Here is a 19,559-nt window from a genome sequence, read left to right as displayed (position 1 = left end):
TGCATGCTCAGTCGCTCAGTCCTGTCTGACTCTTTGGGACCCCATCAGGCTCCTCTTTTCATGGAATTTTCCAGGTGAGAATACAGGAGTGGGTTGCCATTTCCTACTCCAGGGGATCTTCCTGACCCAAGGATCAAACCTGTGTCTCTTGGGTCTCCTGCACTGGCAGGAGGATTTTTTACTACTGCACCACCTGGACAGCCCCAAGTGTACAAATGTGTACTCATAAATACCAACACTCACACACTACTAGTGCTTTTCTTATTGAATCATGATCCTGACTGATACACAGAGGGTCAACTGGCTAAGGAACTTTCCCAAAGTCACAGTCAGAGTCAGCTACAAAGTTTGCAAAGTCCAATGAAAAATGAAAGTGCAGATCCCTTCATTCAAAAGTAAAGGGGGAAAGCTATTTCCTTTCTTCTATGGTCTCTTTCGGGCTTCCTTGGTGGCTCAGAGGGTTAAAATGTCTGCCTGAAATGCGGGAGACCTGGGTTAGATCCCTGGGTTGGGAAGATCCCCTGGAGAAGGAAATGGCAGCCCACTCCACTATTCTTGCCTGGAAAATCCCATGGATGGAGAAGCCTGGTGGGCTACAGTCCATAGGGTCACAAAGAGTTGGACACGACTGAGTGACTTCACTTCACTTTATGGTCTCTTTCTTGACCTGTCTCGGTGTTTATTTTTACTATTTAATGTCACAATCTCTGGGTATAGGTACAACCCCTCAAGGAACCTGAGGCTCAGCCACAGAGCTGGCATACCAGGCATAGCCTCTCAGCTTCAGTTCTCCCCACACCTGCCCCTGGGCCACTGAGGTAGCAGTCACTAAGCAGGAGCAGGGAAGGAGCAAACTAGCACCCCGGGGAGGTGGGAAGTGGCAGGAGGCTAGAAGGCCAGCAAACCGCAGTTTAATTACAAAACACAAATCCAAAGATAAAATGATGAAGAATTCCAAGATGGCAACTACAGGGCAAGAATCCCAAAAGGAGGGTACCCTTGGGATGGAGCTCTGCACTCCTGTAGACCCAAGATCCTGGCTCCACACACAGATAGTGTCCGATGGACTCAGAACTTGAAGCACATCTGAACCTTAAACCCAAACCCACGCTTTTCCCGTAGAATCACATTGCCTTCGAAAGCCAACAGAGGATGTCTCATATGTAACGTGAGTGTAAGGATGAGAATGAGCAAGCACCCCAAAAGATCCCAACCTTCATTTCTCAATCCTAGAACCCACCTCCATCTCCATTTTGTTAGCCAAGGAATGACAACATTCAGTTTTCCTTTATAATTAAGAAACTAAAGTTGATCCAGGCAACATTTCTAATGACATTTCTACTTCTCATCTCAGCATCAGATGTATGCTGAGCCCCATTAAGTGTACAAGCCCAGCAGAGGCAGCAAATTTTAGGAGATATGGAGTCACCAACCGCTTTCAAATTGAATCATGCACTTGACCGTTCTTGCTGGAGGTGGAAGTACTGGTGAAGGGAAAATTCAAAATCAACAGACCAGAAAAACATTTCAGTGCTTTAGACACAGTGCAGGGAGATTGACTGAGAGGGTCTTTGGATGACTGGGTAACAGTAATTCTTTCTTTCATGAATAGAAACAGAACTCTTCCCCAGGAAAGAAAGAAAGACCACCAATGTGAATTTGCAAGCCATGGATACTTCTCAAGGTAGAATTGCATTTGGAGTTTTTCATACATAATGCAAGGCACAGGTGTCCAGGTAATTAAATGGCAGCACAGGAACAAAACACTTATCAAGACTCTTGCATGTGTAAGATTTGCTCCATGGGTTGAAGTACAAAGAAACCCAAGATGGAACTGAGTTTTCTTGCAGGTGAGACCAGAACTATTTCACAGAAATAAACAGCAGCTGTGCTTCACATGTGTTGAATGATAAATGAATGCTAGGAGAGGCTCAAGAAGAGAAAATGTACTTTACGGAGTAGGAAAAACTTGAAACATTTTTTTTTTTCTGCAACAAGAATGAGGAGTCACATAAATGCATCTCCTTGCCAAGAGATCACACAGAAAGAAAACCTTTTTTAAAAAATATATCTAAATTTCCTGCACTCAATCAGTTAATAAGAATAAGAAAAATCCTGGTGGCTCAGATGGTAAAAAAATCTTCCTGTAATGTGGGAGACCCTAGTTTGATCCCCGGGTTGGGAAGATCCCCTGGAGAAGGGAATGGCTACCCACTCCAGTATTCTTGCTTGGAGAATTCAATGGACAGAGAAGCCTAGCAGGCTATAGTCCATGGGATTGCCAAGGGTTGGATAGGACTGAGCGACCAACCCTTTCACTTTACTTTTCAAGACAGTTTAGGACATGTGCTGTTGATCTCAATGAACCCAGCTTTTTCTCAATGATTTCCATCATGGGTGTGGGGGTGTACCAGTCATGTGGAACCCAGGGTTCTCTTTGTTGGTAAATACCTGTCATGACTGAGTTGCCCTAAAACCTGAGGCAGAATATTTCCTTACCTGGTTCCAGAATGAAAATCTATTGTAGACTAATTCAAACAGGCATTCCAGGAGCCAAGGAGCCATGAAATCAAACATCCAGCTGAGTGAATCTAGACCAATGTTATGCATTGAAAATACAATGTGAGCCACATGTGCAATTCAAATGTTTTTAGTAGCCAGATTTTAAAAAGTTAAAATAAAGGGTTAGAGTTAATTTTATAATATATTTCAACTTATATCTGAACTACTAACATTTTATCGTGTAGTAAAATTGTTGAATTATTAATATTTTTCATTATCTTTATTAAGTCTTCAAAATCCAGTGTGTATTTTATATTTCACAGCGCATCTGAGTTCAGACAGGTCACATTTCAAGGGCTCAATAGCCATATTTGGTTAGCGGCTGTCAAACTGAACAATATAGGCTAAACTCTTTCTTAAGCATTAAAGTCTATTCCATCAATCAACAAGAATTTAGGTAGTCTCTCCTCTGCTTAGTCATGGATAGATTCCAAGGTAGCTCTTTGTGTCTGGAAGCTTGTGAAGAAGAAAGAGTTATTTTTTTCTCGTCTGATCAGTGACCTGGCCAGCTCAATGCATATACTTTTTAATGTGATGAGTAAGTGAATGAATGAACAAATGAAAGACTAAATGTCACTATGAACTACTTACTAGCAAGACTGAGAGGGACTGAAAAGCAGGATAGTAGAGAAGAAACATGCAATATCACAAGTTTAAACTGTCTGGTATTCAAGACAATTCACATTTTATTTCTTATCCCCGGCGTTAACCCTATACATTTCCTAATGAATCCTATAATAAAAGCCAATAAAAACTAATCTCATAAAGGAGTTACTCTGTACAAATAAAATAAGAGGATTATACCAATCACCAAATTACACACACACACACATTGTAGTCCCTACTTAGAGATTCTCAATACACACCAGCACTACGAGGAACAAAGCTGTAAGAATTTCTTTTCAGCAAGCCTTTGCAGAGACTTTAGTACACTGATATTTAATCATTCTCATTCTCTACCATGTCTGTCCACATAAATGGTGGACTTGTTGAGGCCAAAGATCACTTTCTTTGTTCTTTTATAACCATCACATGACCTTTTATTCCTGCCTGGCCTCTTTCCCTTACAATCCATTCACCAAATACAGTTAGTGTGGCCTTTTACAACATAATCCGGTCACATTGGTTGTTGTCTTTAGTCTATAAGTCATGTCCAACTCTTTTGTAACCTTATGGAATGTAGCCTGCCAGGCTCCTCTGTCCACGGGATTCTGCAGGCAAGAATACTGAGGTGAGATTCCATTTCCTTCTCTGCCAGTCACACTACTACATTGCTAAAAACCTTCTGAAAATCCTTCTCATGCTTGAATGAAACAGAAGCTCCTTCCTCTAATTCTCTCACTATGTGGTTCTACATGATCTGGTCACTATCAATCACCTAAAGCCTGATGTCTTGCCCCAGGAGTCTGCAAACTATGGCTCTGTATCTGATCCAGTGAATAAGGTTTTGTCTAAACACAACCACACCCAACTTTAAGTTCTGTGTCTGCTTTGGCTTCATTGACAGAGTTGAGTAGTTGCCAGAAACACAAGTGTGGCCCATAGACCCTCACCTATTCACTGTCTGGTCCTTTACAGAAAAGTTTGCCAAGTCCTGGCAGACCCATTCACCTCTGTCCACTGCCTTCTTTCTACGCTGACTGTCTTTCTGAACTTGAAGCTCATCACTCTTTTCACTACAGGTATTTTTTTGCATCCGTCCTCTCTTCTGCCTGGAAGGTTGACCACATATTGCATGACTGGTTCCTTCTATTTCTCAGGCCTCAGCTCAGCTCCCTCCCCTCACTGTCCAATCTAACATAGGTCTTCTCATCCCCAATTACTCTCCCTCCCATTCCCGTGTGGTTTGTTGCTGATTCTTCCTGGTACCTATCACTCCCTGAAATTTCCTTACAGATATGTTTACACTTTCATTATCTGTCTCCCTTAATAGACTGTACACTCCAAAAAGGGCACTGCCCATAGCTATCACAGTTGTAACACCAGAATCGAGAACTCTGCACAGCCCATAGTAGCTATTCAATGCATACTTGGAATAAAAGTTATGGAATAAGTCAGTCTATACTGGGCCTGTCATATGGCCTCAAGAAAAGAATTCAATGGACTCAATCTGATTGGGTATCACGATCTTTTTAAAGACCATTTAGATCAAACTTCTCATTTTATGGATGAAGAAAATGAGGAATGAAGATAGGATGTATTCAGGTTGAATTCAGGTTGACTCTTATCTCAGGCTCAGGTTGCCCCGCTGTCTGACCTGACACTACTATGAATGACTGTCTACATGGAGCTTGATTTAGAGGAGACTTTCCCAAGGATTCCATTGATTAAAAACCTTTGGAAGATCACAAAGCTAAGTGAAATCATTTCGTTACTGAGAATTTCTCAGATCCTTCAGTACAGTATTTTTTATCAGAGAAGTGACAAAAATGGGATATTTTATACAGACCTTCCTAAACTAGTTTGAATACTTCTCATCTGAAAAATACTATATTTTTCTGTAATTAGTCTATACTCTATCCAATCTTGTTTAGAAAATGCCACAAAGAGAAACTATTAGCAGTGCTACCTTCCTCAAATCTCTCTCATGCTCCTATAGCATTCTTTTTTTTTAAAAAAAAAAAAAACAACATGCAAGTTACTTTATATTCTGGGCATAGGGAATGTCTTTTTTTTTTTTTTTTAATTAGTTGGAGGCTAATTACTTCACAACATTTCAGTGGGTTTTGTCATACATTGACATGAATCAGCCATAGAGTTACACATATTCCCCATCCCGGTCCCCCCTCCCACCTCCCTCTCCACCCGATTTCTCTGGGTCTTCCCAGTGCACCAGGCCCAAGCACTTGTCTCATGCATCCCACCTGGGCTGGGGATCTGTTTCACCATAGATAGTATACATGCTGTTCTTTTGAAACATCCCACCCTCACCTTCTCCCACAGAGTCCAAAAGTCTGTTCTGTATTTCTGTGTCTCTTTTTCTGTTTTGCATATAGGGTTATCGTTACCATCTTTCTAGATTCCATATATATGTGTTAGTATGCTGTAATGTTCTTTATCTTTCTGGCTTACTTCACTCTGTATAATGGGCTCCAGTTTCATCCATCTCATTAGAACTGATTCAAATAGGATGCTATATCACCCCTAGCATCTTTTGCTTTATGTTTTATCAACAATTATGATATACTGAAATTATCTATTATGGATCTTATACCAGTTTATAAGCTTCTTGGAAGCAAGAAACGTACTTGATTCATCCCTGACTTCCCAATGATTAATACTGCCAAAAATATTAATTTTTTTAAACAAGTGCATCTTGATTCTTCCCACCACAAGACTTTTGCCCTGGCCTGGAAAATTCTTTCCCCAAATGGGTTTCTGGCTGACTTTGTCACCTCCTTCAAATCTTGACTCATCTGCCGTGTCTCAATAGACTCTACTCTGACCACCTTATCTAACACCGTAAACCTCTTCACTTGAAATTTCTGATCTCCATCATTCTGTTCTACAGTTTTTCCAAAGCACTTATCACTTTCAGATATACTATATATAACAATGTGTACAGTATACCTGTTCTCCACTCCCTCCCCTCGCTAGATAATACACTCCAGAAAGGTGAAGATTTTTTTTTTTTTTTTTACTTGCTACATTCACTAAAATATCTCTAGCACCTAGAATGGTTGATACTAGGTGGTTAAAATAAATTTGTTGGATTGGGGAAATGAATTTATGAATGAATGAGTGAGGCCAAAAGGAGGAAGCTACATGTCAAGCTGCATCTGAGATGGGCCAGGAGACCATCAGACCCTGCTGTAAACAAAGCAGATTCCAAGTCCTCTCTTCTCAATCCAGAAAGAAACTAGAGTTCAGGCAAGCCATATTTAAGAGTAACACTGAACAAATAAGAGTTAACAACCCATATGGGAGAGGAGTTTGCCTTGCTTAATGGCTTGGCAGCAGAGCGAGCATGGGGAGTGTTTGAAGAGATTTGAGACCTGTTGTAGACTCTCTGCTCCTACAGCCCACAGGAGCCATGAGCAATATTTCCAAAGGACAGGAAAAAAAAAAATAATCTAGTATTGTTCAACCATCAGGAGGCAGAGTGAAGCATCAGTGTGAAAAGAAAAAAATCACAGTCCTCTCAACTAATGTCTATGAAGAAATAAATCTACTTTGAAAGCAATAGAGTAAGTTACCTTTTACCTCAGGCTATCTTCTATGTATTTGTCAACTTTGGCTCAGGGGCTCAGGGAGACTGAGGATGCTATCAATATGGGGTTTGACCGGGCTTGAGAATAATAGAAATAAGCTACCTTGCAAAAGGCTTTCGATGAGATTTGTATTTAATACTGAAACAAAATGGCACCAAGCTTAGAGATGGCAAAAAAAAAAAAACAAAAAAAAAAACACCCCACAAGAGGAGCTATGTGATTTAAGTTAATTCTTTTCATTAAAAAAAAAAAAGATAATGGTAAGAAAATAAGAACTTTGTTTTCCTAATAAATGGATTTAAACAATTAGTATTATTAACCGTCATGGTCGCCTTAGGTCCCATCAGGAAATGGAAAAAGCTTCTAGCAGAATTAAGTTAGTCTTTGTGGAGAAAATACATTTGAAGTTTTTTATTCTATTAACTAAAATCCACTATTCTCCTGAGAAAAACCAAGGCTTATTTGAATAAAGCTGGGAGTTTGTTTATTCAAGAGTTTGGGCATATTTAGTGGAACCAAAAAGACTCCTAAGAGATTAAAAAAAAAAATCCATCCTAAGAAATGAGAGGCCAGCTCCACTCTTCAAAAAATCCTCACTATCAGGATGTTTGATCTTGGAAGCATGGTGCAATTATAAGACAAAAGAAATAAAGTGACTCTCCACGTTTGAGAATTTGTGCTAAGGTTTTTTTCACATGGGTCTCCTCATTTTTATCCTACAAGAATAAGACAGTGTTCTTTACTGCTTAACAGATGAGAAAGCCGCTGCTTACTGACCGAGGTAGATAGCCAGGGGTCATGTCACTAGCAATCAATGGAGTCCACTGCAACTGAGGTCAATTTGATGCCAAAGCTCTTTTTCCTCTATATGGAGAGATAAGAGGGCCAAAAACTGCACTCCTCAGCAATACAGAGGATGCTAGGGAGGCTGAAATCTAAAGGGTTCCATGTATTAGTAAGGTAAGACTTACATAAATCCAGGTCTAAATCTCTAAGCGCTTTAGCCAGAGCCAACTTCGTGGAAAGGCAAAGCAAACCTTCCCTAGGCATGGCTTGTGGAAAACTTGCAACCTTTCCTACCAAATAAACAGTGTAGGTGGAAATAGATAAGCATAGCTGGATACACATACAAATACACATACACACACATACAGACGCAGAAACTGGTTTTAAAAATCCCCCATTGGCAATCTGTTCCTTTCTTCTTTTTACACTTATGTTATGTTTTCCTCACAGCAAAAATCATAGAGGAATAGTTCAGTAATTAAAATAAAAACCATAATCTCATCACACAAAGGCAAATATTCACTTCCAGTCTTTTTCTGCGATTTTTTTTCCAGCTTTAATGAGATATAATTCACAAACCACAAAATTTCCCCCTTTTATACAATTCAGTGTTATTTATTATATGCAGAGTTGTGCAACCATCACCATTATAATTTCTGGAAATTTTCATCACCCCTGAAGAAACCCTGTACCCATTAGCAAGCAACCCCCATTCTTCAACTCCGAGCCCCTGCCAGCCCCTGTGAAACCACTAATTTATTTTCTATTTCTGTAAGTTTGTCAATTCTGGACATTTACTGCAAGTGGAATCATATGGCATCTGGTCTTTTGTGATGCCTACTGTCACTTAGCATGTTCATCCATGTTGGAGCATGCGTAAGTGCTACACTCCTTTTATGGCTGAATGCTACCTCTTTGTATGGATGGATCGCATTTTCTTCTGTCTATTCACTAGCAGATGGACATATGGGTTATCTTCGTCTTTTGTCTATTATGAATAATGTTGCTATGAATATTTGTGTCCAACTTCTCTTATGGACATGCTTTCAATTCTCATTGGCAAATATTAGGAAGTGGAACTGCTGGATCATGGTAACTCCATTTTTTACCTTTTGAGGACAGTCAGACTGTTTCCCAAAGTAGCTGGACCATTTTACATTCCTACCAGCAACGTTTGATGGTTCCAATTCTCTACATCCTCGCCGACATTTATTATTGTCCATCCTTTTGATTACAGCCATGCTAGTGGGTTCTGGCAGCATGTTTATAAGAAAGAGAAGCAGTTAATATACTCTAGGCAAGCGTATTCTCTGACCAACCATAGGACTCACAGGACCCAATCACCATGGGAGAGAGAACAAGGATAATACTGATCATACTCCCTGTCTCCTGCCTGGACTGCCTGCCTGACAGGTAAGGACACTGGTTCTCAAAATGTGGTTCCCAGACTGGCAGCACTGGCTGTATCACCAGGGAACCAGTGAGAAATGCAAAGACTCCACCCAGACACTGAGTCTGAGACTGCCGGGTGGGCTGGGGCCAGCTCTCTGTAATTCTGGTGACCAGGGGACCTTAGCACAGCATCTCTGCCCTCAATGCCAGCTTTAACCCCCGTATTGGTAATGATGAATATGCACCAAATCCTTCCTCCCCTGCAAACAAGGATGACAGGGACCAAGGAAAGAGCTTTCTGAAGGATTCAATCAAGCAACTCACGTGGAAGGGTTCTGCGCCTTCCAGTAATGAGTGAGTGACAGACACTGTTGGTGTAAAATGTTCACAATAATTAATGTTGAACACAGAATAAATATCCAGCTGGAAGGTAAAGAGGAATTTCACAAGCACCATCCAAGGCAGTAGTAACAGAGATGTGATTTCCGTCATACGTGATATTTTAAATGTTCCTTGTGCACTCAAGGTTTTAGAAAGCATGCTAGCTTGCTGAGATGTGGATGACACAGACCTGTCCCTGAGCGGCCATCTGAAACATAGTGACGTCTCCTCCGAACAGTGAAGTACACTGCATATACTCACCTGAAAAAGGGAGAAATACCGCTTGTCTCTTCCACACCCTGCCACTGAAAAACCTCTCCACACGCATTGCTTACAAGCTTGCCAATTTAGTTGTTAGGGACACCTCTTTGTAGCTCCATTTTTGTTACTTCCTTCAGATACTGGTCAGACATTGCTTCTCTCCACCTTAGCTTGCAGCCAGGCTCATGTCAAGCCCATGTGCTCTTGCTTAGCAACGCCCCTCAGGCGGTTAGGAGAGGAGAACCTGGGGCAGAACCACTAACATCTTACATCAGGGCAGAACCGGTACAAGTCTTCCAGCTGTTTCCTGATTCCCACCCCTCATTGACCGTACTGAAGCGTCCAGGACATTCTGAGCAGTGGGTCTCTCTGCAGGCTCCTGGCTGTTACACGCCTTGTGAATATCAAACAAGTGGAATCGGACCATGTCGCTCCCTTCCACGTGCCCCAGAAGGAAACTGGAGACGTCTGGAATCTTCCAGATGTCGCTCGCCTTGTCATAGGTGGGCATGAGGTCGTCCTTGAAGGTCGTCCTCTCCCAAAGGCCACAGCCGCTCTGGGGCGAGGAAATCCCCGCGGAGCTCCCAGTGGCCACACTTCACCAAGGTCTAGCCGCGGTTCACCGGGGACAGCGTGTCCAGGTCGTTGAGCGCGAGGCCGAAGTTGGCGGTCAGCGGGTACTGGGGCAGTGTCTTGGACAGGCCGCTGGAGTCGCACATGACCAGCGTGCCCAGGGGGCAGTGTCTTGGACAGGCCGCTGGAGTCGCACATGACCAGCGTGCCCGGGGGGCTGGGGCCCAGGAAGTGGAGGACGGCCAGGTTGCCCAGGGCCAGCTGCAGCCTGCAGTGCCACAGGCTGCAGTACTTGGAGAGATTCAGCGTCGCCTCCAGGTTGCCCAGGGAGCCTAAGGGGTGGTACTCGGTGAGGATGATGTTATCATTCTCGCAGTGGCCCAGCAGCGTGACCACGTGCTCGCTCTGCGGTGCCTGCAGCATCCGCCGCTGGTGCAAGCAGTGTCTCTCACCTCCAGCCTGGTGAGCCTCGACGGGGCCACCTTGCATTCCTTCTACTCGGGCAGAAACACTCCTTTCTCTGCTCCTTCCCTGACACGCTTCAGCTGCCGCACGCCTGTCCTCAGCTGCTCCGAGGACAGCCGCGGGGAGCGGTTGGTCATCTGGCCCAAGCTGAAGTGGCCGGGGGTCGGGGCGGGGGTGGGCAGTGGCCAGGGTCCTCCGCGGAGCGCCGGGGCCAGGTGAAGAGCTGGTCCAGAAGAGGCAGAGGAGGACGTTCACGAGGGCCATGGAGAACAGCGGCCCCACCGCGGGGGCATGTCCCTGGGCGGGGGGCCCCTTCCTGCTCTCCTGGGGCCTTGTGTCCACGGCACTGTGCTCTGCCAGCTCCTTCCGGGAGGACATTCCTTCCCGCTCAGGTTTCTGGCCAGACTCCCGAGTCGGGCAAGGTTAGGGCCGGCCCCGCGCACTGGTTTGAAGGCACTCTTCCTCAAGATTGCAGGCCCGCATCTCTCCAGCGCGCTCCCTGTGGGCGTCTCCCAGGACTCCTGTGGACTTGACAATGAATTCACCACTCTGGCCTCACAGTCTCCTGAGCTGCTTCCACCAACTTCTGATTCTTAGAAGGTGACCTGGGCTTCTGCAACGCTTTCCCAAGAGCTCTACCCCTGCCTTCTCTTTTCCAATCCATTTCCCACAGCAAATAGGATCTCTTTTCTTTCCTGCGGACCCCTTCCCCGGCCCGCTGCCGCTGCCTCCTCCTCTCCTGTGATATTTTAAATAGTTTTCATCTTACTATACTCTTTCCCGTTGTTTGCATGACATAAGCATTTTCTTGCCATTAAAATTCTACAAGTTTAAAATATTTATAATTTTATATTAAAAAGTGAAAACATCTTGTAAATGTAATTTTATTTATTTTTTCTGGTTCTGATTTATTTTTTTTGAAGGTATTTTTATTTTTTTTTTTCATTTATTTTTATTAGTTGGAGGCTGGGATGGGATGGTTAAATGTAATTTTAATATGTAGTAACATGACATCATGTGCATGTCATTTACTTAATTCCCTATATGTGAGTATTTTAAATTGTTTTCATTTTTTCTGGTTGTAAATGACAAAGATTAATTCTTTTGACTTAAAGTTTAGAGTTCTGCAATTACTCTAATGCCTTAGGAAGGCTGGAATATAAAATCTGACGATCTATCTGTATATTGAGAGAAGGAATTTGCCATGTGTTTCCTTGAAAGTCCATTTAATAAATAGGGTAGGTCTGAACCAGGCGGGTGGGGAGTGCCTGGGAGCTCCAGAGTGGGCCCCCCCACTGAGGGAGTGGGTGTCACGGAAGACAGAGGATGGGCCAGCAACCCCCGCCCCCAGTGCCGACCACCTGACTGCACCCTCACACAAACCCCTGAGCAGGATACAAGTGATACACGCCCCAGACAGCCAGAAATCTTAAACACGGCCAGGGAGTATAAGGATAATTCTAAGTTTTAGAAGAGGTGACTATTAGATTCCTGTATATTAAAAAAAAAAAAAAAAAAAAACCCAGTGGTTGGGAGAAACTGTCACTCAGTCTGCATTAGAAGTCATATCATCCACCAGAGAAGGTGTTCTCCAAATGGGTGGACAGCTCCTTTTGGAAGGTTCTGAACTCTAATTTGAAACATTCTTGATGGACATATTCACCTCTTAAAGACATAGAGGAGACGCAGTATTTAAAAAACCAAAGGGAATTCCCAGGTGGTCCAATGGTGAAGACTCCATGCTCTCACTGACGAGGACCCAGGTTCAATCCCTGGCCAGGGAATTAAAGTTCTATAAGCTGCACAGCAGGGCCAAGGGCAAAAAAAAAACCAAGAAACCGAAAAAACCCAAAGAGATTGGGGTTAATTCGTGACTGAGAGGGTTTGTTATTTTCAGGAGCAAATTTCTGAGGACAGCCCATAGCATTTTCTGAAGATGGGATTAAGAATAGATTATACATTCATTCACTCACTCACACACACACACACACACACAGAATAGATGGTACAATACAATTTTATGTCTGGTTTTAGAGGCGGGGAAGCAGGTGGAAGCAGAGGCAGAGACAAGGGGAAAGATGGCCTTTCACAGAACTACTGTAACCAAGTGTTTGTGACCTCTCAGGTTATGTGCCTTTTCTTTTAAACTCCAATGTAATTAAATCAAAGTCAGCAATAATAAAATATCATAAATAATTTTAGTGTATAATATATGCTGACAAATGTTATTAAGGAGATGGCTGTAATAGACAGGGAAATATTTAGTATGACTTCATCTGAAAGTTACATTGCTAAGAAAACTCAGTAATGAGTTTTGCTTTAATTATTCCAATGAAATGACTTCTCTAAATGATTTTAAAATCATGGGGAGTAGTACTTAAAGAATTTCCAAAGGCTTTTAGGCAGGACTTGTTAACTTGATCAAGTTTATACAAAATATTCTGGGTTTAAAATAAATGTATGTACATAGAATTCTTACTATGCATTGTTCACTGGTAACCTTTTAAAATAGGCTTACCAAACTTCCAATGACTTTTTATTCTGTTTAGTTCTAACTAGGTGATAACCATCTATCTTGGAATTTCCATGAGAGTTCTAATTACATATATTCAATGTCATTGTCCTTCCAAACCATTGAATTGGCCTAGATATGTCAATACAATGGTGTCAAAACTCCTCTTATTAGATGTTTTCTCTACTCTTGAAAATGACACAAAAATCATTTGACAGACTATATTTGATTTTTTTATTTGAAAATATTATCACTCCATGATTTTTATGAAAAAAGCTGAATTGATCATATCTGCCTTTAAAAATATGTTCCACATTCTATCACTCAAAGCTGTTTCCACTTCTATTGTGTACTTTAATATTCAAAAAGATAAAAATATATTATTCATTGACAATGTGCAGTAGGCAGGTAATGAGTTAGAAATACTTAGAATTATCGCTACCTACAAAATAGCCAAAACTAAAACACTTATTATGCACAGTTCCTATCCTAAGTGATTTAGCTGCTATGCCTACATCACTGTGCTTTTGAAGACAAAGTATAGTATTGTACGTGAGATACATACAATATCTGTTCATTCACTCTTTCGTGTAATCATTTTACAAATATTTATTGAGTATCTTCTTTCTGCCAGGTCTTGCATGATGTACTAAATATATAATGAGAACAAAACAGCCACAATCTCTATGAACAGGTGATAGGGACAGAATGAGGGGATGAAATACGTGATTAAATAGTTAATCCCACTCGAGGATTGTAAGCAGAAAGATATGGGAGACCTGTAAATTAATGAATACTTGAGAAAGCAGGTCTGCTTAACCACAAAACCATGCAGTCTTGCTTAGCAACAAAACCAGGCAACAGGAACACAGGACATGCCCCCAAACAATGAAACAAAGGTGGCATGAGCCCCACATCCTGCCCAGTGAACTTAGTAAGTTAATGATCCCTCGGCCATGCTCCCTGCGCACATTAAAATAATCATTTGTGGACCTAGTTTGACCATGCAGAGACAAGAAAACTCCCCTGCACAACCTGGAAAAATGACCTAATGATGAAAACATGGCATCTACTCAAGAAAGACAAAGGAGATCTTCTCCCCCTCCCCACTTTTCCTTTGATTATAAAATCATAGCTCACTAGGTTCTGGGGGCATGGCATTCCTCACCTGCCCACTTATAAACCTCAGAAGCACCCTATTCTAATAAATCATTTCTTATCTACTACTTTGCTCTTGCTGAATTCTTCTCTGCACTGAGGCATAAAGGACTATGATACCAGAGCTCTTCAGAGTCCCCCTGAAATGACAACAGTTGGTTTCACAGAGAACTTACAGGTGGTCAAAGATGACACTGATGCTGAAACATGAAGAATACAAGAGAATGAGCCAAGCAGAAGGAAAGTACATGGACGAGGGAGAAGAGGGAACAGCATATAGAAAGATCCTGAGCCAAGGAAGTGCTTGACATAGTCAAGGATTTTCAGCACATGTGATGAAGGAACATGAGTTTGTGGATAGTGGCCTGAGGATGGAATGGACCAGATTAAATAAGGTCAAAGGTGTTATGCAACAGCTTGGTTTTAGCTTAAGGTGATAGAAAGGAAGTAGTATTTCCATCAGAGTTGTGAAGTCAGAGGATGTATACTTTAGAAACATCACTCTGGCTACTCTGTGGAGGTTGACTGGTCCATGTGACTGATTTGGTGGAGGAGCCGTGAACCACAGTGATGCCACACTCTTATCCCAAGTACAGAGCTGGGTAAGAGTTTTCTATGTGTCCCCCTCGTACTCCAGCAAGCATGGAAGTATGTGCTTCATGTGGGTCATCTATTAGGAGTTGAAAACTTTCTCATTCTGGGTCTTTAGTGACTATAAGGAGAGGGAGTGCCCATCCACCCCACCTGTCACCCACTAATCCCTACCAGACTGTAGCAGAAACAAGATATAAATTTGTTAAGGACTCAGATTTCAGACAAAAACATGGGAATAAGAGCCTTCAATTTTGAGGCATGAGAATCAATATAGTGACAGATATGTAAGTACAAATCACAGTAGCAAGGACACAATAGATGCTAAGAAAAGGGTAGCTAGAAACTATTATTATGCCTGTTGATTCTGGTCTATCTCTGATGTTAACTAACTCTCTTGACTTTGGGTGACTCCTTCAGCTTTCTGAACCTCAATTCCCTGCCATTTTCAATGAAGGATTTGTATTATATCTCCAAAATTTACAAATCTGGATTCTAAGCTGACAGGTTAAAAACACAGGGGAGTTCATGGTAATTAAACAAATTGGACAACATTTCCTCTTCTTTCATCCAGTAGGATAAGCAGATTTTTTGGATACCAGGTCAAGAACACCAGGCAATACCCTCAAGGAGCCAGTCCACTGATGCTCTTCTTTGTGCAAAGAAAGAAGTGAAACTGTTTGGAATTCCTCTAAGTCCATCAAACAAATCTTTCATTTCTCTCTGTAAATTTACAAACCGAGCAGCTAACATAGGAAAAGAAAGGCACTGATTCTTCTAGCTAAGACAGGTCACAGGTATTGATAAACTACTGCCAAGGAATTTCCCAGTTTGCACTGCCATCCTCTTCTGAGAACTTCCAGGTGAATCTGAACATCTCCAGAGCCACTAACTTGAACTCCCAAATGAGAGGCAGGTTTGGGCTTACTGCATGTCCTGGGCGTTTCTGTGTGCAGGCAGGGCAGGTACTCTATTTATGTGACAACATTTCTCAGAAAATCTGGACTCTGGCTCCAAAGCTGCTACTAACTAGCTCTGTGATTCTGCACAAAGAACCCTACCTCCTCCACAGCTCAGGATTCTCATGTGTAAAATAGTGATAGTAATACTCACCGTATGTACCTCCTGGGGTTGTCATAATGATCAGATGAGATGGAATAGAAGTGAATGTCCTTTATAAAGCATACTCTGTCTCACAGATGCTTTTGAGAATCACTGATACATTGTTGTTATTATTGCTAGTATGATCTTTCCTGCTCCAAGATCGTTTATCTCAAGGGACCTTCCTTGTGCACATCAGGGACCAAAAAGAAAAAAAGCCTCCCTTCTCCCTTCTCGGTTTGATGCATGATTTGGCTGTGAAGGAAGTTTGCCGACTTGAAAATGTGAACAATCTCTTTCCGCTGAGATGTTTCCTCTTTACAGAAAAAAACAACTGTTTGTTTTTTTTTTTCTTTCTCAATGCATACGAATTTCTGTTCTCCTAAGAGATCCTAACTGCTTTATCTTTGTAATCAGTTTACCTTTCAAGGTGCTTGCTATTCACTGAATAAGCTCACTAAAGTAAGTCTGTATTCTTCAGATCTCATGGGAGGCAAGCCAACCATTTTTACCCAGTTTTCATCCCCAGGGACACTGGTTGACATAAAATTTTGAAACAAGCAACAGGAATGGGAGACAATAGTTTACAACACATGCATACGCCTAAGACATGATATAAGGTCAATTAGGTGATGAGGGGAGCGGTACCTGGTGGAGTATCTTTGTCCAACAACCTAACAGGCATTATAAAATCCTCCTTCCATAGGAAGCTTCAACCTTTGCGATTTATCAGACTTTTCAGACATCCAAAGTTCTGTCTAGTCTAGTAATACAAATTCATGTGAGAGTGTATCTCAAATTATTAGCTAAAATCTTGAATAGAGTTGCTGACAGCTTGCTGAGAGCAAGCCTTAGTTTGGAGACAACAGAAAAGTGGGTACATGTGTGGAAAGGGGCAGAAAAGGGCAGAGAGATTATAAAGAAAATAGAATTCTTAGAGTTGAATTATAGCGATCTAATCAAATACCTATAAAAATGACATAATTGCAGCCCAAAGAGGTTAAAGAGTTAAATAGCAAAAAAAAAAAAAAAAAAAAGTTACTTCAGTCCCAGGCCAGCAAATGACTGTCAAACCAAAATGGCTCAGATAATTACAGAAGTGGGCAAAATAGTCCCTTAAGGGAAAAATAGAATATATGATTTTGGTTGGTAGACCTCAGTTTCGATATTACCATAGCAGGAAACATTTTACTAAGTGTCAGATAGTATACAGGACAAGCAGAATAGAAAAACAGGACAGTTCTAGTAGGGTATGGAAATGTAGGCAATTCATGGCAATGCGGGTTGGTATCTTGGAATGGGGCAGAGTGCTTGGAAGTTTGGAAAAGGAACTCCAAGCCCAACTTTGGGAGGGTTGGTGAGAGATTGCTGGAGGTACCAAAGCAGGTCTTGAAAGATGTCTCCAGGAAAAAAAATGGACATAAATATGCAAACACAAAAATGGGTGTGAACTCACCCAAGTGCCTGGTGCCAGAGAGGCCACAATGGAAAAGGAGGTTGAAGAGACCTGTGGGAATGTTCTTTCAGCCGTCACCATGCTGCTCTTAAGTTTGGACTTGAGTAAGCAATAATAATCCATTTGGGAGTTTTCCAAAAGAATGTGACATGATCATATTTGTATTTGAGGAAATTCAGCCTGGCAGAAAGGCAGAGGATGAATCTGAGGGGTGTGTGGCAGTGAACATACAGAAGGAGCCGATGACATTCATTTGTAAATCAGGGCCCACAGAGTGGAGCCCAGCCCAGTGGCCGGTCTGTGTGACAAATCCAAACCCAAATCAAGCTGCACTTAGGGGAGATACCTCATTGTCAAGGAAACCTCACATATACAAGTCACAAGTCTCCAACTCAGCTTTAGCTAACAGAAAATAGGACCTGCTAACCCTACAGTGAGGTCCCTTACTGCCTAGCCAACCATTCTGTGTCCATATTGCTTCCTCTCACAGTCTATAAAACTCACTTGTGCCCAAATCCACTGGAAGGAATGCTCCACTATTTACGAGGCCCTGTACTCCCCAGCCCATGGATTGCTTTTCCCTGAATAAAGAACATCAAAGTGAAAGTGAAGTCTCTCAGTCGTGTCCGACTCTTTGCGACCCCGTGGACTGTAGCCTACCAGGCTCCTCTGTCCATGGGATTCTCCAGGCAAGAATACTGGAGTGGGTTGCCATTTCCTTCTCCAGGGGGTCGTCCCGACCCAGGGAATGAACCTGGGTCTCCCGCATTGCGGGCAAATGCTTTAACCTCTGAGCCACCAGGGAAGCTGCAAAGAACATCAAACTCATTACTAAATCATTTTAGGCTTTTTCATTTGACAGAACAGATGCAGGAGATATTCAGAAGGTAAAATAATCTAAATTTAGTGAATGCTTGGGTTGGGGAGTGTGAGATAGGGAGTGATTAAGGACAAGTCCCTGGTTTAGTAATTCTTTTAACATTGGAGGAAAAAACACTTAGTGTAGAAAATATTTTCATTTGTTTATATCATACTCTAGTACTACAGTTGAAGGGGAAGCTGCTAAGATATGAATGGAATTAAGAGGTAAAGAGGTTTTTCTCTGACTTACTTCACTCTGTATGACAGACTCTAGGTCCATGCACATCTCTACAAATGACCCAATTTTTTCCTTTTCTATGGCCAAGTATAATATTGCATATATGTACCACATCTTCTTTATCCATTCATCTGTCAATGGTCATTTAGGTTGCTCCCATGTCCTAGATATTGTAAATAATGCTGCTATGAACATTGGGATGCAGGTGTCTTTTTTTTTGGTGTCTTCTTTACTCTTCTTTAAATTTATTCATTTTTAATTGAGTATAATTGTTTTATAATACTGTGTTGGTTTTTGCCATATATCAACATGAATCAGCCATAGGTATATGTATGTCCCCTTCCTCTTCAAACTCTCCCTCACCTCCCACTCCATCCCACCCCTCTAGGTTATCAAAGAGCACTGGATTTGAGCTCCCTGCTTCACACAGTAAATTTCTACTGGCTATCTAATTTTACATATGGTAGTATATTTCAGTGCTACTCTGTCAGTTCATCCCACTTTCCCCCGACTGCACCCAAAAGTCTGTTCTCAATGTCGGCATCGCCACTGCTGCCCTGCAGGTAAGCTCATCAGTACCATTTTCCTAGATTCCATATATATTAGTTAATACATGATATTTGTCTTTCTCTTCCTGACTTCACTCTGTAAAATAGGCTCTAGGTTCATCTCCCTCCTTATAACTGAGTCAAGCCCATTCCTTTCTATGGCTGAGTAATAATCCATCGTGTGTGTGTACGACAGCTTCTTTATCTATCCATCAGTCAAAGGACATCCAGGTTGCGTCCATGTCCTGACCATTGCAAATAGTTCTGTGATGAACATTGGGGTGTGTGTGTCATTTTCAATTATGCTTTCCTCGGGGTATATGCCCAGCAATGGAATTGCTGGGTCATATCTTTAGTTCTATATGGCATAAGAAAAGTTGTACAGATGAACTTATGCACAGGCCAGGAGCAGAGACACAGACATAGAGAACAGATGTGTGGACACAGGGGCAGAGGGATGAAC

At 42.0% G+C, this 19,559-nt stretch overlaps 1 pseudogene; it reads right to left on the bottom strand.

Annotated features, from left to right (window-relative positions):
• Positions 1-9,658: 9,658 nt before the first annotated feature.
• Positions 9,659-11,009, bottom strand: LOC122688520 (annotated as a pseudogene).
• Between the last annotated feature and the right edge of the window lie 8,550 nt (positions 11,010-19,559).

The sequence above is a fragment of the Cervus elaphus genome, chromosome 33 (assembly GCF_910594005.1).
Source record: "Cervus elaphus chromosome 33, mCerEla1.1, whole genome shotgun sequence".
Taxonomy (NCBI): domain Eukaryota; kingdom Metazoa; phylum Chordata; class Mammalia; order Artiodactyla; family Cervidae; genus Cervus; species Cervus elaphus.
This window is presented reverse-complemented; position numbering and strand designations above follow the sequence as displayed.